Here is a 22,427-nt window from a genome sequence, read left to right on the forward strand (position 1 = left end):
TATTTTTAATTAAAGAGTATTTTTTAATTCGATATAACAAGAATATTTGTATTTATAGTATCATATTCTTTTTTACTTTGCTGTTTTGAAAGCTCAAATTTGCTTACCTTTTCTAAATAGTCTCCTAGATATATATTTATGTATTAATTATTTAAACCAGGGCTGTAGATCTGTACTTATAAGTCTATGAATAATACCTAAAATATGTAAGTTCGTGTCACATATTATGTGAGAGAACAAAATTAATTATCATTATAAAGTTATGATTTTGATCGATCATCATATATAAGGTTTTCCTAGTTTTTCCAAATCTCGCGGATGAATACTGTAATCAAATTAATAAATCAAATTAAAGTGACATATACTGATTGTGATTAATAAAGCATATGTTTTGTTATAACTCATTGGCCTAATGTATGTCATGTTATTACGAAAAAGTTGATCAAAATCAACGCTGTAGTTTAATTGCTACAGCACCTACTTTTACAAATATTTTTATTATAAACTTAAGCTCATATAGATGATATTATAATGTTTATTTTTTTAAGATACACATATCAGACCAACAGGAACTTTTTTTTAATGTCTATTAACCATTGTTAACAATATTTATTCATATTTATCTGAGCAGGTGTTTATTCATTGGCTTTTAATAGCTCGCGCGGCACTCACTTTCTGCAGCATAATAAAATTTGCGTTGTCCTTCTAAATTATAAATCTTTAAAACCATAGTCTTCTTTACATATATTATTAATAGATGTAAACACTTTAATTACAAACTACAGTGTCGTAACTTTATTTTTGTAATGCGATACTATGTGTATTATTTATTAAAATATCTATCGATTTTAATAACATTATTCTGTTCTTTAAGTTTTATATTTTAGTTTTATGTGTTTGCCTGCAGTTACTTTCTTAAAGTTTATGAGACTATTTCAAATGCGATAATATAAAATGTTAAGAGAATCATGCGCGTGTTATGATATTCTACAGTATTCTGTATTACGCGTATTCTGTAATAAATACAGGTACTTGACTACCTCCGAATTTCATTGATCGGCTCGATTGAAAACTGCCATTGGTAAAAAGTAAAACGCCAAGAGACGAGACCAGTCCCGGACGACATTCCACAGCATTAGCTTTTACGATGTGGTATCAAATTGCGAAAAGGAATTTTGCTCCTCTTTCGCCTTTTTTTAATGACGACATTAAATTGTCACGATCTTGATCTTTGCCAATTTTACATATATTTTAAGTGCATCTTTATTTTAAATTAACGCCAGATCGATAAGTTTGTGTCGCACTAATAAACATCAATGTGTTTATCGTTTAAAAATATTTTAGGGTAAAAGCGGCACTTTATCGCACAAATTGAACATAAGTGCCAAGATGGAGTTCTCTTCGAGAACCGTTCGATAATCTGCATACTCGACTTGGTAGAGTACTGCAAATTACCACTGGTAAAGTACAAGTCTTGTGGGAATCGACTGTGTATACAGGAAACGGTGGTTTAAAGCTTAGCATGGAGATTTTCAACAATTTATTATTAAATAATTAAATAATTATATATGTAGAACTTTTAATTTATTATATAGATAATATTAATGAACATTATGTAGCATAACTTTAAAGCTCGCCTTGTAGAACGCTACTGGGTTAATTCGACAAATCAATAACTACTTTATCATTAACGATATCGGTGGAAATTAAACTCCACTCGAATACGATATATACATAGGGTTTAAGTTTCATATATATTGCATTTTGAAACTTGCTTTGAATTATTAAGTTGAACTATTAACTAAATAAGAGCCAATATAAATACTTTAATTAAACTACGGCTCAAAAGAAAGTATGTCTCTAAATTTCTCAAAATATTTTAATAAAACAATTAGTAATAATATAATAATTTTCCGCAACGCATGCAATCCTACAACGTCAATAATTTACGTTAAGTGGTTGAACGCCTGGTGTATTACAGATATCTGTTCGTTCTTATTCATAGTTATTTTAAACTCAAAAGCGAATGTGAATATTATTAAGTTCACAAAAGATCAAACAGTGCGCGAGTGTGAACGATGCACTATTGTAAATCGTATTAGTATGCTTATCAATTGAAGCGAGGAAATCTGGTTAGATTTTGCATATGCATACATTCGCATGTGATGTAAATTCAAAGTATTTAATAAAAAACATTATAATTAATTCAAAGTCAATATTAAATCGGTGAAGTTTTCCGATTTCGTTTTACCGCTCCAGTACAAGCAACGATGTTGATTTTTCCGAGAACATGATTTCATATTATGTGTATGTTGTATTATTAATATTTAATCAAACAAAGTACGGTTTCATAATATATATTATATGAGAAGTTAGTTATCGAAACAATGGATCGTTAATATTAAATATTTTAGATAGACTGAAACTCGTACACGTTAAAAAGTATTTTTTTTAATTTTATATTGAAAAATTGCGTAATTATTTAAGATTGTATTAACTAAATATCAATATGTTTGCATCTTATATAAATATTTCTAAAGTTGTTTTGTGATTTTATTACTTTAAATTCAAGATAAAAATAAGCAATGTTTCAGTTCAAAACTATTGTAGAGCAACAGAAGGTATGAGTACATTTTGGTATGACTACTATTGAGAAATGTATAAATAGGTCAATTGCTTTGGTTTAATAATTAACTATTTTTTTTTAACGTAAAAAATCTCATTTTTAGGGCATCCAAATACTCGCCCGAATTAATTACCCGGTTCTCTGGCAATTTTTTTATAGTGGAACCGGGTAACAGGTAGTTTTTGTTAACTATTATATACTGACACGGAGTTCAAATTCACGAATTGGATTTTGAATTTTATCTTGAATTATCTTGAATTTTAATCATAATTCATTTTACCTTTTCGATACTCTGCTTATCACTACCTACTCTGTATGCAGCTCTGATTTTACTGGACTTCTTGGAAGCACAGAATGTCGTTGCCCGGAAGGCTTTAACTAATCTCTAAATCGGTTTTGCAAAATAGAAAAAAAAGACGGAGAATTTTGCTTCTTTAAAATCGTGCAACAACAGATGTTTAATTAAAAAAATTAAACATTATATTGAAATTAAAAGAACCGGGTATCCGTTAAATTACCCGGTTCTTAGTTCCTTTAAAAACACGCGAGTACCCGGGGCCCCGATTTGGAAGCCCAACTCATATTTTAACATGAGACAAAAATACATTCTCAAAAACAACATAAAGTAGTCTACATGATTGAATACTAAATATTTCTAAAAACAAAAAATTCATAATTAATTTGATTGATCCACTAAAAGCCTGGTGAAACCAAAAAATAGTTATAATGCATTAAGAACTGAAATGCTTAGTACTCAGTTTAGTATTAAAAATGTTCAATTCTCCTGCACGACAATGCGCGACCACACATCACCCAATTGACCCTCTAATACGTTGAATTTTGCCATAATATTTTATCCACTAACAGAGCTACATAGCAATTAAAAAATAATATAAAATAAGGTCTTAACCAATTCTGCTGCTTTCACTTGTGGCAGTAATGGATTGGTTCTAATATGTTACCAAAGTTATTTATAGGCTATGAAAAATGATCAAGATCAGATCATATTTTTTTTTCTTTTCAAAAAATCACAAAAATAATAATCCATAAAGCTTTTGGAATTAATGTAAGTTATAATGTGTTGAAATAGATGCAATTCTATTCTTTTAAAGATTCAAAAACATATATTTGTAATTAATTTATGTGGTCATTAGAAGCGCAGGCTCTCTTGTGATGCAACATCTAGGGTTGCGGTTACTAAGGAGCACTTTAGTGTCATCAGTCTTTAAAGTGGCTTAGTATAGATTACCTGTATAAAAGCCAGTCTTTGCAGCTGCATTTTCAAGGGCAAAGCCCCAGTGGTGGGTCCGAAAGCATTGCCTCTTTCTGGTGTACGTATTTCTTACAACAAAATACATTTATTTCGAAAGTAATATATTTCTGATAAGCCTAAAGAGCATAACTTAAGTGTCGATGTTTAGTTCACATCTAACTGATATTGTGAAATCAATGTTATATTTTTTGAGCAAATCCGTTACTTCTTCTGACAATATGAAAAGTTTAAAATCTTTTACGTGTTCTGAGAAAACAAACTTTGTCGAAATTTCCATTGATGAGTCACGCCTTATCTCGCCGTGCTCGATTTTTTTTTACTTATAATTTGCTTCATATGGCCGCTATAAATATATTTTTTGAATATATAATATTTCTTATATTAATTAATGACAGTTGCAATTGTTGTTATTAATCAAAGATTTATTTTTGAGCATTAGCGTCTTTTTAAAATATTTAGTATTTTATAAAATAGTCTAAATTATTATAATCCATAACATAGCGACGATTATTAAAATTTTAAATAAGGATATAAATATTTTTTTATTTTTACTAAGAAAACTGTAGTTAATTTAAAACTAATGTTTTTTTTTGTTATTTCATTGAAAATTATTTAATTTTAAAAATATCAAATGATAAGTTGGTATAAGTTGAGATGTTTGTCTTATAAATCAAAACGTCGTAAATACAATTTTTATATTCAAATTAATTTGGCCCGGCGCGTAATGTTTTTTTTATCTATGCAATGAATGTCTGACTCCTTTCTGAAACAATTTAAAATAAAATGCTAATGGTATGGTTTTATTTATGTCTCAATCTCTCTGTATTTATACTTTAATTAAAATTTGTTTATATAAATTTTAATTTACTTTTACTAATGGACTTGTTTTGCAAAATTCTACCGCAGCACATCAATGTTATTTGATTAATTCAATAGTATTTTCGTTTGAAATAATTTAAGCGCTCCTGACGCTTTGATGCAGTTAATTCTTGATTACTATAAATTTGTAAAAAGTTATCTCTCTCTTATCAACAGAAATGTGTGCAGTCAACAGTAATCATCTGGGAAGAAATCTTTAAGGTCTTTGCTGGCACTAACTTTTAAAATAATTCAAAAATCGTTAAAAAAATCAAAAACAAGATGTTCATCAAATATATTTTTTATTTGATGAACATTAATTCCAAATTAGCCAACATAAAGTGTTTTAACTAGTATTTTAATTGCCTGAACCTATTCTCGAATAGATTTACTTTGTAAAAAAACAATTATGGGATAAATTTAAAACCTTATACCTATAATAAAAATGTGGTATAATTTATACAGATTTATGTTAGAGCTTAGATACAAAATCAAACGACTATGTTCAAGTGCTAAAGTGTTAAAATAGACTCCTGTTGTAAGCAGATGTAGTCATTTATGAAATCCCAACATCGCTTTACAAAAAAGGTTTCATCCTGATCTTCCACTTTTAACCCATTTTTTTTGTAAAATAAGACTTGCGTGCATAAATTTGTATATAACATATGTTGTCTAAATATTTATGAAATAGATCAATATATGTTTTCCTCCTGAAATAATTTTTGATTTTAATAAAAAACTAATCCAAATGGTGAAATATTTTATAGCATTTTATCTATGTAGTTCAACAGTTCCGAATTATATATTTGACTTCTTAATAAAAGATACTTACTAGCTTATTACTCTTTACTAGCAATTAACGTGTTCTTAATACTGCTTTTGATAGATTTAAAACGTTTTAAAATTGCACACTAAAATTAAAAAATATATAGAAAATATTAGTTAATATTCTCTTAGCTTCATATATGAAGTGACATATAAAACGCTTAATTTTTTAACTACAATTTTATTTATCAAAATATGCTATAATAACAGTAATGTTATATTTTTAATGATTTACCAATGAATGATTTCGTTGTTCATAAAATTCCTGATTTTTAGAGGTTGTAATTTCATCTAAGGCCTTTATAATATCAGTCTTCAATCAAATGTTCATAAAACTGTAATAATCTGCAAGGGAAAGGATCTTACCGTTCTCTGACTAACAGTACTCTCCCCATATCCTAAATTAATATTTCACGTCGCATTTTGTTTAAAATATACGTGAATATCTGATCGACACCATAACGCATAAGAACCTCAAAAAATAAATATATGTAACTACAAATAAGAATACATAAAATTCAATAATTTACTACGAACATCTTGTTCCAATCAATGTCGTTTACAATTGAATAAAATTTGGCCGCTTACTTTGAAACAACCTATATTAATAGTATTAAATTTAATTAAAAAATAAAATAAAATATAAATTAAATATGACCTTCTCTTTGCTTTCGTAACTCGTGTCTAAGTTTTTAACGAAAGTGATTCATAAATGACTATAAACTCATGTAAAACAACAAATACAAAAATCACGCTTTTTGTATCCTATTCGCTGAATAATCAGTAATCAATACCTCGTTTTGAATGTCATTAAAAGCGTAAAAAAGTTATATATTTTTTTATCCACAATTGAAATTTAAACAACATAACGTTTAGCATAAATTTTGTTACTATACGCGTGGATTTTTTTAATTAGGTATTTTTTCTTAGTTCGGTGGTTATTCTTAAAGAATTTAAGATATAATTGCATCAGAATCTTAATAAATTAGTCATTTGCTTATAAATAGTTTTAGCTTATGTATCATTTTACCAAACTATGTAAAAAAATTCAGCAAAATGTATAAAACCAAATATTATATTCACAACCAAAAATGTTTATCTCGCCATAGTTTCGCTCCTGTGTCACGTTTTATTTTCCGGGAAACTGTTTTTTTTAACCATTACTGTGAAGTAATGTACATTTTCATCCGAGCTAGTTTTCATTCCGGTGGATTGTTTCCTGGTGATAAGGCAGCCGATGAACCGCCAGTGAAAATGTGCTCAGTCGGCCTTTGGCTGTCGGCGCTTAGAGACGCGCATTCGAACCGAAAAACGCACGTAGAAAACACGCGCTCGAACTTACCGAACAATACTTGACAATAAAAAATAATAAAGTAAATTATAATACTGTAGTGAACATTGGTAGTGATTTGTTACGTGGTAGGAGCAATGTAAACGCATTTAAATATATATATTTTCCCTTTAAAATAAAATAAAAAAATAATAATAAAAATAAATATAAATAGCTATCATTATTAAAATAATTTTATTAATTCTTGATTAAAAAATAAAGTGTTACATAAAAAATATTTTAAGAAAATATGCATTAATAAATATTTTGTTATAATCACATCCATAATAATATTGTATTTTTTAATTTAATATGTATATATATTTGCTTTTGAAATACCTTGTCTTATAAAAGTCAGGTTATGTTAAGATAGAAAAATGAAAAAAGTTAAATGTATATTCAACCTTACTAATAACAAATATTAGTAATAACTTATTTCTAAACATTTATATATGTTCCTTATAAATGTTAGTTTAACCTTGTACATATATTTTATTTTATATGGCAAATGAAGTAATTTATTAAGTTAATATTTTTGGCTGAATTAACTCAATCAAATTTGTGCAAAATGTATTAATTCATAATTCAAAAAAATTAGCACTATATACAAAATATTGCAAAGAAATTAAAAAGTTTTTTTTTTAATTTTATTTTTATATCCAAAAGACAAAATTAAATTGAAATTCAATACAAAAATATTTTTCATTTTCTTACTTATTTTTATAAAAAAAATTTTGATTATTAAACTTCAGTAAACACTAATTTATTACCATATAAATATGTTTCATTGTAAATTTAGATTGATTGATTGATTTCATTTATATTGAAAATTAAGTTACTGTGATATTATTGCTTTTCAGTTAAGATTAAGATAATAAAATAATTTATAAAGTTTTTATTGAAAAATATTGTGGTATAATATGCAATATTTTAAACAAATATTTATAAATAATACTGTGATTCTTTTAAATTTTATATTTATAGCAATAAACTATGTTTTGCATTGAATATTTATATGTTTTTTCTCATACGAGTATATAAACGATTTTCTTATAAAAAATAAATAAATTTGATTTAATTAACTGCTGCATATTTAACCTTAATAATTATTTATTTTAACATATAAATATGTTCCTTTATGAATTTAGTTTAACCTCACAAATTTATTTATTTATATATGTGAAATGAAACTACTATAATATAATATTATTGTTAAAGTTAAAATTAAGATAAATAATTTTATTAACATATAAATAATAGTATTAATTTATTAATTTTAGTATTAAAATTAGGAATATTTCAAATAAATATTTATAAACTTGCTTCTTTTAAATTTATTATTTATATCAATCACACAAAATTAAATTAAAATTTAATAAAAAAAAAAAAATTTTAATTAAATATTTATATATTTTTACTCATATTAACGATTTTTTTTATAAAAAAAAAGATTCGTATTTGAAAACATATAAATATGTACCTTCATAAATGTAGTTTAAACCTGTACATAAATATCATCTATATGGCTAATTATGTGCTTCTTTTAAATTTTATAATAATAGTAACACAAATGTAATACAAAAAATGTTGTTCAGAATTGAATTTTTATATATTTCATAAATATAGATTGAAACATATAGATTTGCTTTAGTTGCTTATTAAATATTTAATCTTACCAATTAAAAATATTTGTGATGACATATTTGTAAACATATAAATATGTACCTTCGTAAATTTAGTTTAACCTTATATATAAATATCATCTATATGGCTAATGATATGCTTGTTTTAAATTTCATATTAATAATAATGACACAAAATTAAACACAAACAAATATTCTTATTTATATAAATATAAATTTATATACGATTGTTAAAAAAAAACATAGATTTGGTTTAGTTGATTGTTAAATATTTAACCTTACAAAGCAAAAATATCTGTGATGATATATTTGTAAACATATAAATATGTACCTAAAATAAATAAATTTAGTTTATCCATATACAATTTTTAATTTATATAGTAAATTAAGTAACTATAAAAGAGCTAGGGTTATGATAAATAAATTCAATTCTTAATTAGTGTTAATATTTGTTATATTTAGGGCTGTCAAACCGGATAAGAACCGGAACCGGGGCCCAGGGTACCCGCAGGCTTTAAGTGAACCAAGAACCGGGTAGTTTTAACGGGTACCTGGTTCTTTTAGTTTCAATATAATGTTTAATTTTTTATATTTAATATCTGTTTTAAATTTAAACAAAATTTTAAAGAAGCAAAATTCTCCGTATTTTTTTTCTATTTTGCAAAACCGATTTAGAGATTAGTTAAACCTTCCGGGGAAAGATATTCGGTGCTTCCAAGAAGTCCGTTATAATCACAACTGTATACAGATAAGTGGGGTATCGAAAAGTTATCAAAATATGATCAAAATTTAAGATAATTAGAGATAAAATTCAAAATCCAAGATATAAAATATTCGTAAATTTTAACTCCGGGTCAGTATATATGTAATAGTTAACAAAAATTATCCAGAACAGAACCGGGTACCCGGTTCCTTTATAAAAATTACCCGATGACCGGGTAATGAATTTGGGTGGGTATTTGAATGCACTAGTTATATTCATACAAATATGCATAAATAGTACTTTGATATATGTATATAAATAACACAAAATTAAATACTAACATAATACAAAAAATATTTATATATTTCTGCTGTAAGTATTATTAGCTTATTTTTAAACATTTATATATTTAGATAAACCTTGTAATTATATATCATTTTATTTTGGTTCAGGTAAATCAAAATAGAATGATATATAATTACAAATAAGTTATTTTAGCGTTGCCATTGCAAAACAATAATAATAAATTTAATATATGCATATAATCTTATTATTTATTTTAAAAAAATTTAAGCACATGGCTTCTTTAATATTTAGATAAAAATCAGTAGTTATTAATATAAGTGTTATAACATAACAATCAAGATCAATTGACTGTAAATATATATTATGATATTCTTTGAATAAGAATTTTACTTTTAAATTAGCTTAGTCTAGCAAAGCAGAAAATTTGGAATAAATATCTCACTTATCTTAAACCTTATTATTTATTAAATACATTTCTTTTATGATTTAAAGTTATATATTATTAAACAGTAATAATAAAATAATACATTTATTACCTTATTTAGAAATTGTTGATTATTTACTTTGATTCTTATTATTTTTGACTTTCTTGGAATATATATGTATATATTTTATTTATATAATAAAAATTACTTTATTGTTATTATATCCTTATGCTTTTATTGTGATTAAACTTATCTCGTATAATCTGCTTAGTAAAAAAGTTTAATCTCGATATACAAATATTTTATATTATATAATAGTATTACCAAGTTCTGAAAATTCGTGCGTTCTTTTTTAACGAATTTTTCATAATTGTATTATAAATTCTTCGATAAAACACGACGTAATTAATTATGGCCGTATTCGAAGATTCGCTTTATTTTTTTCTCCTCGTTTCTTATTGAAGCTTTTTTATAGAAGGGCTCTTGGGAAATTATGAAAATTGAATCGAACATCGAATATTTATGTTCGACAATAAAAATCTCGTTAAGCGCACAAACGCACGTATAATTTAATACATAATGATACACACATTTATCGTTACTACAACGTAAACAATAATATACATACACATATATATATCAGACGACACGTAATAACGCGATTTGACGATCATCAAACCGATCGAATGTTTATTTTGCCGTTTCATTACCCAAATTGCTGTCGACGGATCCCTCGTTTTCGTAAATTAAACGTGTCGAATTAATCGGTCTGAATTCTCTGAATAATTCATTCTTAATCCTTCGACCGAATTCATGGAATTTATTAATACATATACAAATCCTACGTATGCTCCCTTTGAGCAGTGTCGACGAAAATTTCACTTTTAGACATGTTTCGTATTCTAAAAGTCTATATTTGAAAATGTTTTTGTAGGCGATTTAGGCCAAAATTTAATTCGACCTACATAATCGGAATCCCGCTTTATATTTCGCTATACATTTGTAAATATAATGCCTATTATATATTTAGAATGGAATTTTAATTTAGAGTGATGAGTGATGGCGTCAATCTGCCGAGATTAGTTTTATTAGATCGGTGAGAATATTATTAAATCTATGCTAATCTGGAACACTTGTTGCCAATTTTTATATACATACATAGATATATTCATTAAACGGTTTATTATACATAATAATGTAATAAAAATGTATATTATCAGAAATTTATTGTATAATTATAATGCAATAAAATTTATATATCTATTTTAATCGATCTTAAAATTATTGCAACAACTTTTAATTAAATGAAAAAAAAAATCCTGTCACATTTAAATGTTAACTTTCGAAATTTAGCATATTTTATACTTAATAATAAATAGCAATTTTCAAATTTTATAAAAATTATTAATAAATGGCTGCCAATCAATGGTATGTCTTTTCACATTTTACTTTATTTACTATTCCTATACATTTATAAACAGAGCATTTATTGTCAGATAAGATGTTTTTATCATAAATATATTTTTGAGTGTTTTCAGATAAAACTTGATTTTCAAGTCATTGCGACATTAACCGTTTGAGCGGAATGGCCGTACATGTACGGCGGTCGATCTTTCAGTATTTTGAGATACCGCAGATAGCTATATATTTACATATAGTATATATTTAACTGAATAAATAATAAAAATCTTTTTTTATTATTTATTCAGTTTAATATAAATATTGCTAGACTGTATTTGCCTACGAATATATAAAATCTGTCAAATTTCACTCAAACAACGTGATTCGAAAAAAAATATTGGATTTGGGTACATTTTAAGCGGTGATTTTGATTTTGGCATTGACCTTATCCTTTTTATTTGGCACTGATCATTGCATTACCCAAGTGCTCAGATTTGCGATTATTTGCTTAGCGTCGATAAGAAAATAAATCGTTCATAGAAAGTACAAAAGACAAACAAATTAATTAGTTCATATTTTTTAGCAGCTCCTTGCGATTTTTTTGTCACAGCAATTAAAGGTGATCCCGACCATAAATAATTTATAATATTATTAAACATATATTTTTTTATAAGTGACAATTAATTTGTTGCTTTTGCACTGCAGTTTCTATAATTTAGCAAAAATATTATATTATTAAAACAGCATAATAGAGCAGTAGCTAATTACTGATAAACCTGGGTTCAATAACTGACGGTTGACTAATAAAAAAAAATAATCTGATGGGTCAATACCTATATAGTAGTTGTTGATTGTGTTTACTTCGTTGTGACCTATTAGGCTAATAACTTTCATGTTACAATTTAAGATTTTTTTATAGTCCGTTTATATTATATTATAGTACGTTTATATTATAGTCTTTATAACTAATATTTTATATATAAAATATTAGTCGATTTTGCATTATTAAATATAAAATTACACTTCCTTTGAGAATTTTCTTGTGTTGTGTAGTCTCAAATTTTCGCCAAAATAAATAAATACATAAATGTGGCTTCTATTGGTAATTGCCTATGAATTTTTAATTCTTAATCAAGAGAACACAATTCTCATATAATATTTATTCTGCATCATTAACAATGAACAAATATTTAGCCATCCTCTAAATATATAAATCACTTTAATTGTACTATGCAATCGTTCACCAATAAATTAAGTTGCATAAACATATATCGGTTGTCAATCAGGTAATTGTTAACATCCCGACTTTTGTCATTATGTAAACCGTGGGAATCTTCTATTTTCTGCCATGAGAGAAACTGACCATATTGCTCAAATTCTATGAATATTTTACGTTCCCAATTTTGCAACACACTTTCAATCTTCAATATGCAATTGATTTTTAATCGATTCACTATCACTTTTTATTTATATAGACACAAACACGCAAAGTTCAAACGCAATAAACATCAAATGTGTTACTTCTGTTCGTGCATGTTAATTTATATAATTTACGACCAGCAACTGAACCACTGTGAATTTTATTTAAGCCAATTTGTTAATTAATATCTGGTTGAAAACTGTTTTAATTAATAAATGGAATGATTCATGCGCAACAATGAACAATCTCAATTTTACCAATGAATTAATTATTGTAACCGTTTTTTATGCATGTATAAATTTATTCAATAATATCCTCTTGATAAATTGCTTTTATGTATTTATAGAGTATTACTTTTTCGGTGATATATTAGTAAACTAATGAAGATAGCGTTGAATTATGTTAGATCATAAATAAGTAGATTTAAAATGTTTGAAGCGCTGGAAATTTATTGGCGCCATTTAACGCCATAAATCAAAGAAAAATATAAATTTTAAAGTATAATACACTCGTAACGTTAAGCGTCGATTTTTTTTATTAAAACATTTAGCATATTAAAGATTATTAATAACCTGCTAATGTGACATATAGTATATATTTTTCATAAATAGTTTAGAGGTAAATTTTGAAAGCTCACGATTAATAATCATTTCAAATTCATTGAAAAGAACTTACAATAATTTATTTTAATATTTAATGCGTTTTATTAAAATATTAATATTATTATTTACTGACTATTTTTTTATAAAAATAAGACTGTTGCATCTTAATTAAATATATAATCATATTGTATGATTTATCATTTTGTAGTTTTAAGGTATTATTATTAAATAATTTTAACACAATAAATAATATTTTTTCGTTATTCCAACTTCATATAAAAAACACCTTTAACTAGGTTTTTATATGTCTGAAAATGGCATTAATATCATATCAACTTAAATAATTTAAAAAATCGAAATCTTCTCTCCATCTTCTTTTGGGTCTTTAGGTAATAAGCACATTTCAAGTGTCTTTTTTATTACTTATATTCCATCAGCATCTGTCGGCCTTCTTATGCACATTCATCAATCCCTAACCTATCTTATAAATCTTCCTTAACTGAGGCTTATCTTTAATTTAAAGTTTTGGCCCGAATCAGTGAATCGCAACACAAATTTATTTTTGCATAATCCGCATTTAAAGTTCACTGATTTTACCATTGCTAATACAAAAAAAATGATTATTATATTGCATTTTAAATTTATGATTTTGTGAAGAAAAATGTTTGTGTCATAATTATTGCAAAAAAAATATATTTACCTAATATTTTAATCTCTTTTAAATAAACATATTTAAAACTATGTCATAATTTTATATTATGCTATTTATTTAAATACTATCGTGTTTTTTTTATAAAATAATATATAAAATTTTAAGCAGTTTTTTTGATGAATATATTACCTATTAGAAATAGATTTTAAGTAATATATTTCATTTTTAATATTTAATATGTTATAAAAAAATAATATGTCTTTCCAATTCTTCCTTCGAGGATTTGATACAAGTCTGTTTTATAAATGAGATGATTTTCCCATGCCCTTTTAAGCTTATTGCGAGTGTGGCACTGTAGATCTGTGTCAGTACTTATATGCCCTTTCCCGAAAGGGAGGGGGGGTGCTTGCTGGGGTTTCCCAATAGATAATAAGCGCAAAACATGCGCGTACGACTAATATAAAAACACATCTGTTACACCAAAAAGTAAATTTTAATATTAATTAAATTCCATATAACATTATTTATTTACAAAATATAGGACACATTTTACTGATTTATAAAATCTTACTAGCCTCCGATTGATATAAATACATACAATTCATTAAAACTGCTAATTTTTGCTAAGTCCATGCAACAAAACTCTATTTTTTTATATAAAAACTAACTTAAAAATGACATTATTAATTTTTTTTTTATTTATTTTTTAAAATGTGATAAATTTGAAAAGAAATCATATATAATGTGTGAATATATGTGTATATATATATATATATATATATATATATATATAATATTCGCACACGCTTAGGCACGCGCGCTAAGTCATTCTCAACAGATTTCATCATCGATTGATAATTTTTCAAATTTATATATTTGTATGTAACATACTTATGTTACATACTCGATTATTAATGTCCTATAAAACCTTATTACACGCTTTGCGCTCAAAAATATGGGCTTTGCACCCGAAATTTCATGCTTCACGCCTGTGAACTTTTACTTTTTATCATATTTATCTATGTATTTTTCATTTAAATCATTATGAGCCTTAGGCTTTAAAAAAATCAGAAAAGAGTTAAATTGTAATCATGTTAAAAGAAAAAAAATAGATAATAATCAGGCATCGTATTTCATATATTTTAGAATATTAAAATTAGATTTTAGATTAAATAATATGTTAAATCTGCTTTTAAGTTATGTTACTTGTATTGTACATACGTTGAACTAACTATCCGCTGGTTTTAGTATTAAAATTAACAGAATATAATGTTGTTTCATATAAAGTGGCCTATTATTACAGCGAGATATAATAAAAAAATAAATAAATTACAACTTAATTAAATAAATGTCGGATACATCAATTTAACCACCCTCCCATTAAAAAGCTTCTAGCAAAATTTACAGGCGAGAAAATCTAAATATTAGGATAATAAATCATAAAAGCCTGTTGGTATGTGATATGCAAACGACAGGCTATAAATATCTATGTAAATCAAAATGCTACTTCTATGTTAAAATGGAACACCATCGTGAGAAAAGATTTTTATCAGACCAGATAATGTCAAAATATTTGCGATGAATCATAAATATTAAAAGTTTCTGTCGTAAAAATTAATCATATGTGCATTCGGGATTGCCTTACAAACGGTCAACGGCCAACGGCAATCTGTTTCAAAAAACTACTCAAAGGGCACTCTTTTTTAATTGAAACTGTCCTATTGAAAAGGGCGTGAAATAAAATATTTGTGTAACCAACGAGTACTTGCTTAGACACTCTTAAATACTTTGTATATAACTTTCACTGATACACTTAAACACCAGAGCTAAAGCTTTTTAACTTGGACTCCCTAAATTCGTACAAACTTCAATACACGCGTGGGCACATCCGACAGAACTGTCTGTCTCGGGTGCCTGGCGGACAAATCCGATCGTGTGTGGTGAGAGAAGACACAGATCTGTCTGTCCGTCGTTTGGCCGCTAAAACGAACGGATCGGACACGGTCAGGCAGATCCAAACACTACGTTAGCTCGTGTGCACGCTTTTTGTTTGTCCATTCTTAAGAAATTTCTTCCAAACAGATAAAACCACTATTTATTATAGCTAATTTCTGCTCTTTTAAAAGAGACATCAGACATCCGTGATTTTAATATGTATTAAGACTGATGTCCGAGTTTAGATAGTTTGCGTGTGTGTCAAACCTCGGACAGATCTGTCCTGGTGTTCGTTGGACATATATTGTTTTGATCTCTTCAGGTTATTATAGAGAATCTATTTTTCATTTCAGGTAATGATTATTTTTAAAATGGTTTTTATTGTTTCTTAAAACTTCGAAACGCTGTTTTGGCTAGTTCATGCGGTACCTATTTATCTATTTTTTTATGGCATCCAGACGTCGTAAAATAATTGCAGAATCAATAAGTCTGTTGTAAGTGTCTGAACCATGTTAATAACTCTAGTACGAAATCTTTCGAATGCTTTATTATTCCCTGACTAAAAGTACCCTCGCCAAATCCCAAATTAATGTTTCTCTTGGCAATGTGTTTTAGATTGAACTTCTACAAAAAGCACCATAGTTCATAGGAGCACAAAAATATGTGGTTATTTACTACAAACATCTTATTTCAAACACGTACGTAGAAATTGGCTACTTGATATGAAACAACCTAATACATATATGAGAGCTTATAATATATAATTTGTATCCTCAATTTCGGTTAATCACTTCGATATTCATTCATGAGATTATAAGAAGCTAATATAATCCGATCTAAAAAAATCAAATTTATAATGCAAATTGCAAATACGTAGTAAATTTTAAATTTAAATTTTCTTTAATTTTAAAATAATGTTTCATCATTACTCAATCGTAATGATATGAAACGGTATCATACAATTTGATCAGAAGGTTACAGTATTTATGTTGTGTAATGTAATTACGCGGCAAAGCCATTTTGAAAGGTATTTCTCTAAACTTTCATATAAAAATAATTCACGGAAAGCCCTCTTAAGCGACAGGTATTTTCCATTAAATTCACATATTCGCTCTACCCCTTTTGACACCTGAACCGAATATATTGCACATTTCGATCGCACGATCGATCAAATTTTATTTTCGACTCGCGGCTTTCCTCTGCCAAGCCAAAAGCATAGAACACATTCTATAGCCACAAACGCGCATAGTTATAAACTGCAATATACACTCATAACTGTCGAAATGAGGCATACGCAAAACGGTAGATGTGCAATAAAACAATGTGCATCTTAAATCGTGGTTGTCCCCGTTGCGGTTGTGTGAGCGAATTATTGCGAAATCAGCGCTTGTCAACGCGTGGCTCGCGATGGACATATCGATGGTTCAAAACGAAAATTTGAATAATAATAACGACTAGTAGGTACTCTGCGTGTCTTACGCCAAGTTTGATATACAAATCGATCTGGAGATTAGCATAAGTACGATGAGTCGTAAAATTTTATTGTCGTTTTGTAATAACGAGTGTGTTCTTGTGATTCTGTGAATTTTACTATATATGAGATAGGAAAATTAAATTATGCTAATACTTAAAATTAACATTGAGATTCAGCAGAATTGTATAAACTTACTAGTATTTCGAATTTTTTTCTAAATTTAAATTTAAAAAACGTGTAATGTTAACTTATTTTCGAGTACCGTGTTATTAATATTATTTATTTATTGTTCAGTCATTTTTTTTTTATATTTTGATTTCATTAAAATTCATAGTATTTTATTTAATGACATGCATTTTTCTGTCCTAATGCAAAGGGAGGGGTGCCTCTACTGCCCCCCTTAAATAATGTTCCTGTTTGTTGAACATTGGACGTAAAATATTATATTATCGTCTGTGACAACGTAACTTTGTTTATATTTTTTAATATTTTTTTTTCTATTATAGCTTCTAATTTAAGTTAATTATAAACATACACATTAATCAAGTATATGATTAAAATTGTTAGAGTAATAATATAATTTCGTAGGAGTATCTTAATTACATGTTAAACTCTCAAATTTTGTATATATGTACATATGTACTACGCTTGTTTTATAGCCTTATCCTGTTTTTTCTTACTACATTTGAATTACTTTTCATATTAGATACACCTTTTAGCAAATATACCGTAATATCGATTGTAAATAACTTGAATTTGCGAATTTATATTTATAGTTAATTTCCCCAATCTTATCGCTTAAATCGAATTCAACGTATTGTGCTTTCAGTACAAAGTTACATTGATTTATAATTTAATTTAATTATACACATATTTTTATTTTATTACCATTCAAAAAGAACTCATTTTTTAATAATTTATTACAGAAAAAAAACTCGTTAATTAAGAAACATCAGCAGAGCAATGGCATGAGTTTCTTTTGTATTGTAGTATTGATCCAAAGTGAAAAAAAAACTAGCTACGATAAACACTGTTACAGTAAATCATAGCTTCTAATAATGAAAACTCAACACTAACATCGAAATAAATAAATTAAAATATTGATAGTCAATGAAAATCAGTTGTCGTTATATTCATAAAAACAACACGATTTTTTCTTGAAAACTTATCCATTATTAGTTAAAAAAAAATTGAGGGCGTCGATTGTAAAGTTTTCGCTAATTTAGAATCATTAAAATTTAATGATTCTAAATAAGCGCAAAACTTGACAACCGACGCCCTCAAAATTTCATCAAAATCAAAGCCGTTGATTTTGAAAGTGGGGCAAGTCCGTATTAAGTTATTGTTGATTAATTAATGGTTTGCGATTCAACTGATTTAAATTATTAGTAACCAATAATAGACTTACTTTTTTTCATAAAAATTTAATATGCAATAATTATATCCGCGTTATTTAAATAAAAAAAAACATGTTTTTAATACGGCCCAGTGGATTTGCCTCACTTTTAAAAACAATGATTTTATGAAAATTTTGATTATCTGTTTTCAAGAGTTTAATTGTAATAAATGAACGAACGGTCATCTTTTTCTTCAGATATATAATATTAAATGGCACGATTTTATTGCTTTTGACGTGGATTTTTGACTTCTGAGAAGAAATAATTATTAATTTTAGCCAGCTTTTCATTTAATATCATTTAATGAAATACTATGAATCTTAATGAAATCAAAATATTAAAAAACGACCACTATAATTAAATATGAGCGTATGTATATTCTCATATATTAATACAAAAAATGTCATTGTAGTAAAAATATTGTTTATTATTACTTTCCAATAACAATATGTTCTTTGAAAATATTACTGAACAATTCCGAAATTGATTAAAAATATTTATTGAATATTATAATTTAAAGTAAGTGCTGTAAATTTTAATCCGGCAATGAATTTATTTTTTATATTTCTCCTAAATTACCTGTTACTTTAATGAAAACTTTAAGCGTTAGTCATGTTTCTGTTTTATATTAACTTAAACGCTTAAAACAATTTATATTAATTGTACCTAGTTTTTCTTAAATTAAATTCACCAAATGTTACAAAATATTTTAGAACCACTAAATTCAAATCAAAAATAAACATAACATACATTTGTGTGTTTTATGGTTATTATTAGAAAGAAAAAATGTATTGCCTTAAATATTGCTTTGAGTAAAATTATATTTAGCTACTCTTTCTGAAGAAGCGTTTAATTTCAACAGGTTCTTTCTAACTTATCACATTTTTATTTGCATTGAATCTTAATCTTAATTCTAAACCATTTTTTTTATACATACATTTTAAATCTCTGGTTGTATTTTGTGACATAAACATACATATACATAAACATACATATTAAATGTCGTAAAAAACATTGAAGCGGGATCAATACATCTTAATGGTGTAGCTTTTCATCTTACGTAAATATTTATGCATTTTAACGACAGAAATAATATTGAAAAAAGTTCAATATTTTACTGATGTTAAAATATCTACATGTTTGTCCGTTAAAGTTGATACATTACGCTATATTTATAAAGTAATTCTATGGATGCACTATTTTGTGATGTGTGACTATTGAAATAGGACATCTTAATGGAATGTCGCGATCTTGTCTATCAAACGCCAAATTAGAAAAGTATTCACTGTGTCAAAGGGAATGACATGATAATATACATAGAGATAAAAGGCATTTATTTAATAAAATATTTTTCAATTAGACTACTGAATTTAATATTATTTTAACTATTAAAATTAAAAATCATACAATCAATATGTGCTATAATGGTACACATATTTTTATATTTATTGAAAATATGTATAATAGTTACCATCACTTATGATATGAAAGTACTTACATATTTAAAAGTTAAAGAGAGGATTTTTTTTTTTCAGAGCATGATTACAAAATCAAGTGCCACTTTAAAAGATTAACTCAAAATATAAACAATTAGTCGTACAGAATTGATTCGTTGGTTTCAAAAAGCTCCTAATGTGAGCTTTTCATTTATAATTTGTTAAAGGTTTATTTTGCATTTGAATAAACACACGTAGAAACATACTCCATTTAGCTTGTAGCCTGCAATTGATAAGGGACACAAATGTCGTACCTTAAAACTATCGTATGTGAAGTAGATAAATACCATTAATATTTAATTCACTCACATCTTAATCATAATTTTTACCATGGGTCAAATTCAATTATAACCTTCAAAAACGCATTGTAAAATTATTTCATTAAAAAACATTTTAATATAATATATATGAATTACTAGTTGTAATTTTTTTATATAAAAAATATAACTAAAACATACTAAAGTTGTTCTTTAGCATTTAATTTTTTTCATCTGACGTAAAATATTAAGTCTTTATAAAAGTAGCTCTGTTACTATATTTTATGTTGTACGGATAAGACAGATATAAAATAACACTATTTGAGTTGTATGCAACAAATTTTATTAAATAAATACAGCGAAAAATTATTTACCCTTTATCTTGACCAAACTTCAAGATTGTATTTTCCGCGGGTTGTAAAATATTTTCGCCTTTCGTACGTTAATCGTCAAATCTATTTTCTTGCCCACTTATCGACAATAAATATCTGAACTTTGAAAAAAAAATACCCTAAAAATAATATATAATACTTCATGCGAAACACGCACGCCTAGCCTTTCAAATACACAGGGACGAATAATGATTTACTATTTTCCTTTCTTTTTGTGAGGTCCTTCATTCTGCGTTGACTTCAAATAGTTCGATTAGCCCAAAATAGCGCGCCTCTAATTCACTTTTACGATCCAACAGTCATAATAATCGCCGTTACGTGACTAGTGAATATCAGAAAGGCATTAATCCAATCATATGTAAATTTTAACACATTCGGAATGCATAAGGCAAACAATGATATCGTTGGTGTTTGGCAATTTGACGCATTCCTGCGTTATCACTTTGCGTGTTTTATATAAATTTGTTTTATTATATAACGTATGCGGCGAAAAAGAGCGTTTGTTAACCTTTTTACCCGTGGTAATTTAGGGCAATGACACTAATTATAGTAATATGCAATATAATCATTAGTAATTTGATCTGACTATAGCGTATGATTATGCGAAACTCATTGTTATTAAATTGATATGAAATATAACGGCAAAATATATTTTGTATATCAATATAATATAAAAATTAAGATTATGTTCTATTATATATATTGATATATACTATACGCTTTGCTTTAATACTTTAATTGCTCTAATTTAATAATAAACCAATTTTATTGACGCTACTCCAATATACAACGCCATACAATAGCTTTAATTAAAACAGGTTTGCTTCGCAAAATAAAACATATTTTCTCCAATTAGCTCCGTATTATACGGTTTAATTTTACTGTCAATAATTAAAAGATAATAAAATCGGTCTCAGAAACAGGCGCCCGTGTAATCTATGCCGCTATGTTTATTGATTTTGTTCATAAGCAGTGTACATATGTATATTTTTGTTATTATAAATTATTATATTGTGCGCCACAGATAACCCCGGGCTAGAGAGACCTCTTCGTTGTATGGCGAATTTTATAAACAAATGTTTAGCGTAATCGAAACTTAATTGGCTTCGTGATGTGATTTACAGACCTTCGAGGAGATAGATAAACGATCGCTAAACAATGAATGATTCGAAAGTTTATTGTTAACTACGGTGAGTTATTACCGATCGTGCCCATACAGGGTGCATTTGCTATTTTATTTCCAGTAACCTTTCACTGCCTGAAAATAAACAAAAAATCTAATTATTATAAAAAAATCTAGCAACAGTTGAGATTTATTGATTTAATCAATTCATTAAACTCAGTATTAATTCAAAATAAAATACATACATAGACAAATCACCTTTGAAAAGAGTACACAAATACTCATGAAG

At 26.5% G+C, this 22,427-nt stretch overlaps 1 protein-coding gene across 5 annotated transcripts in view; it reads left to right on the top strand.

The window, feature by feature from the left end:
• loh (thrombospondin type 1 domain containing lonely heart) overlaps positions 1-22,427 on the top strand; it is a 263,706-nt gene that overhangs the window by 174,681 nt on the left and 66,598 nt on the right. Inside the window, exon 1 of one of the 5 annotated variants that reach the window (XM_088194949.1) lies at positions 6,830-7,012. The exons of 2 other annotated variants lie outside the window; for them this stretch is intronic. The gene's annotated coding sequence lies outside the window, so the exon portion shown is untranslated. Of the gene's footprint in view, positions 1-6,829; positions 7,013-22,427 lie in introns of those variants that run through there. 2 more of the 5 variants (XM_088194950.1, XM_088194951.1) reach the window with 2 other exon arrangements.

This window comes from Plectrocnemia conspersa, unplaced genomic scaffold, assembly GCF_051122295.1.
Source record: "Plectrocnemia conspersa isolate PC_06_02 unplaced genomic scaffold, ASM5112229v1 ptg000010l, whole genome shotgun sequence".
Classification (NCBI taxonomy): Eukaryota; Metazoa; Arthropoda; class Insecta; order Trichoptera; family Polycentropodidae; genus Plectrocnemia; species Plectrocnemia conspersa.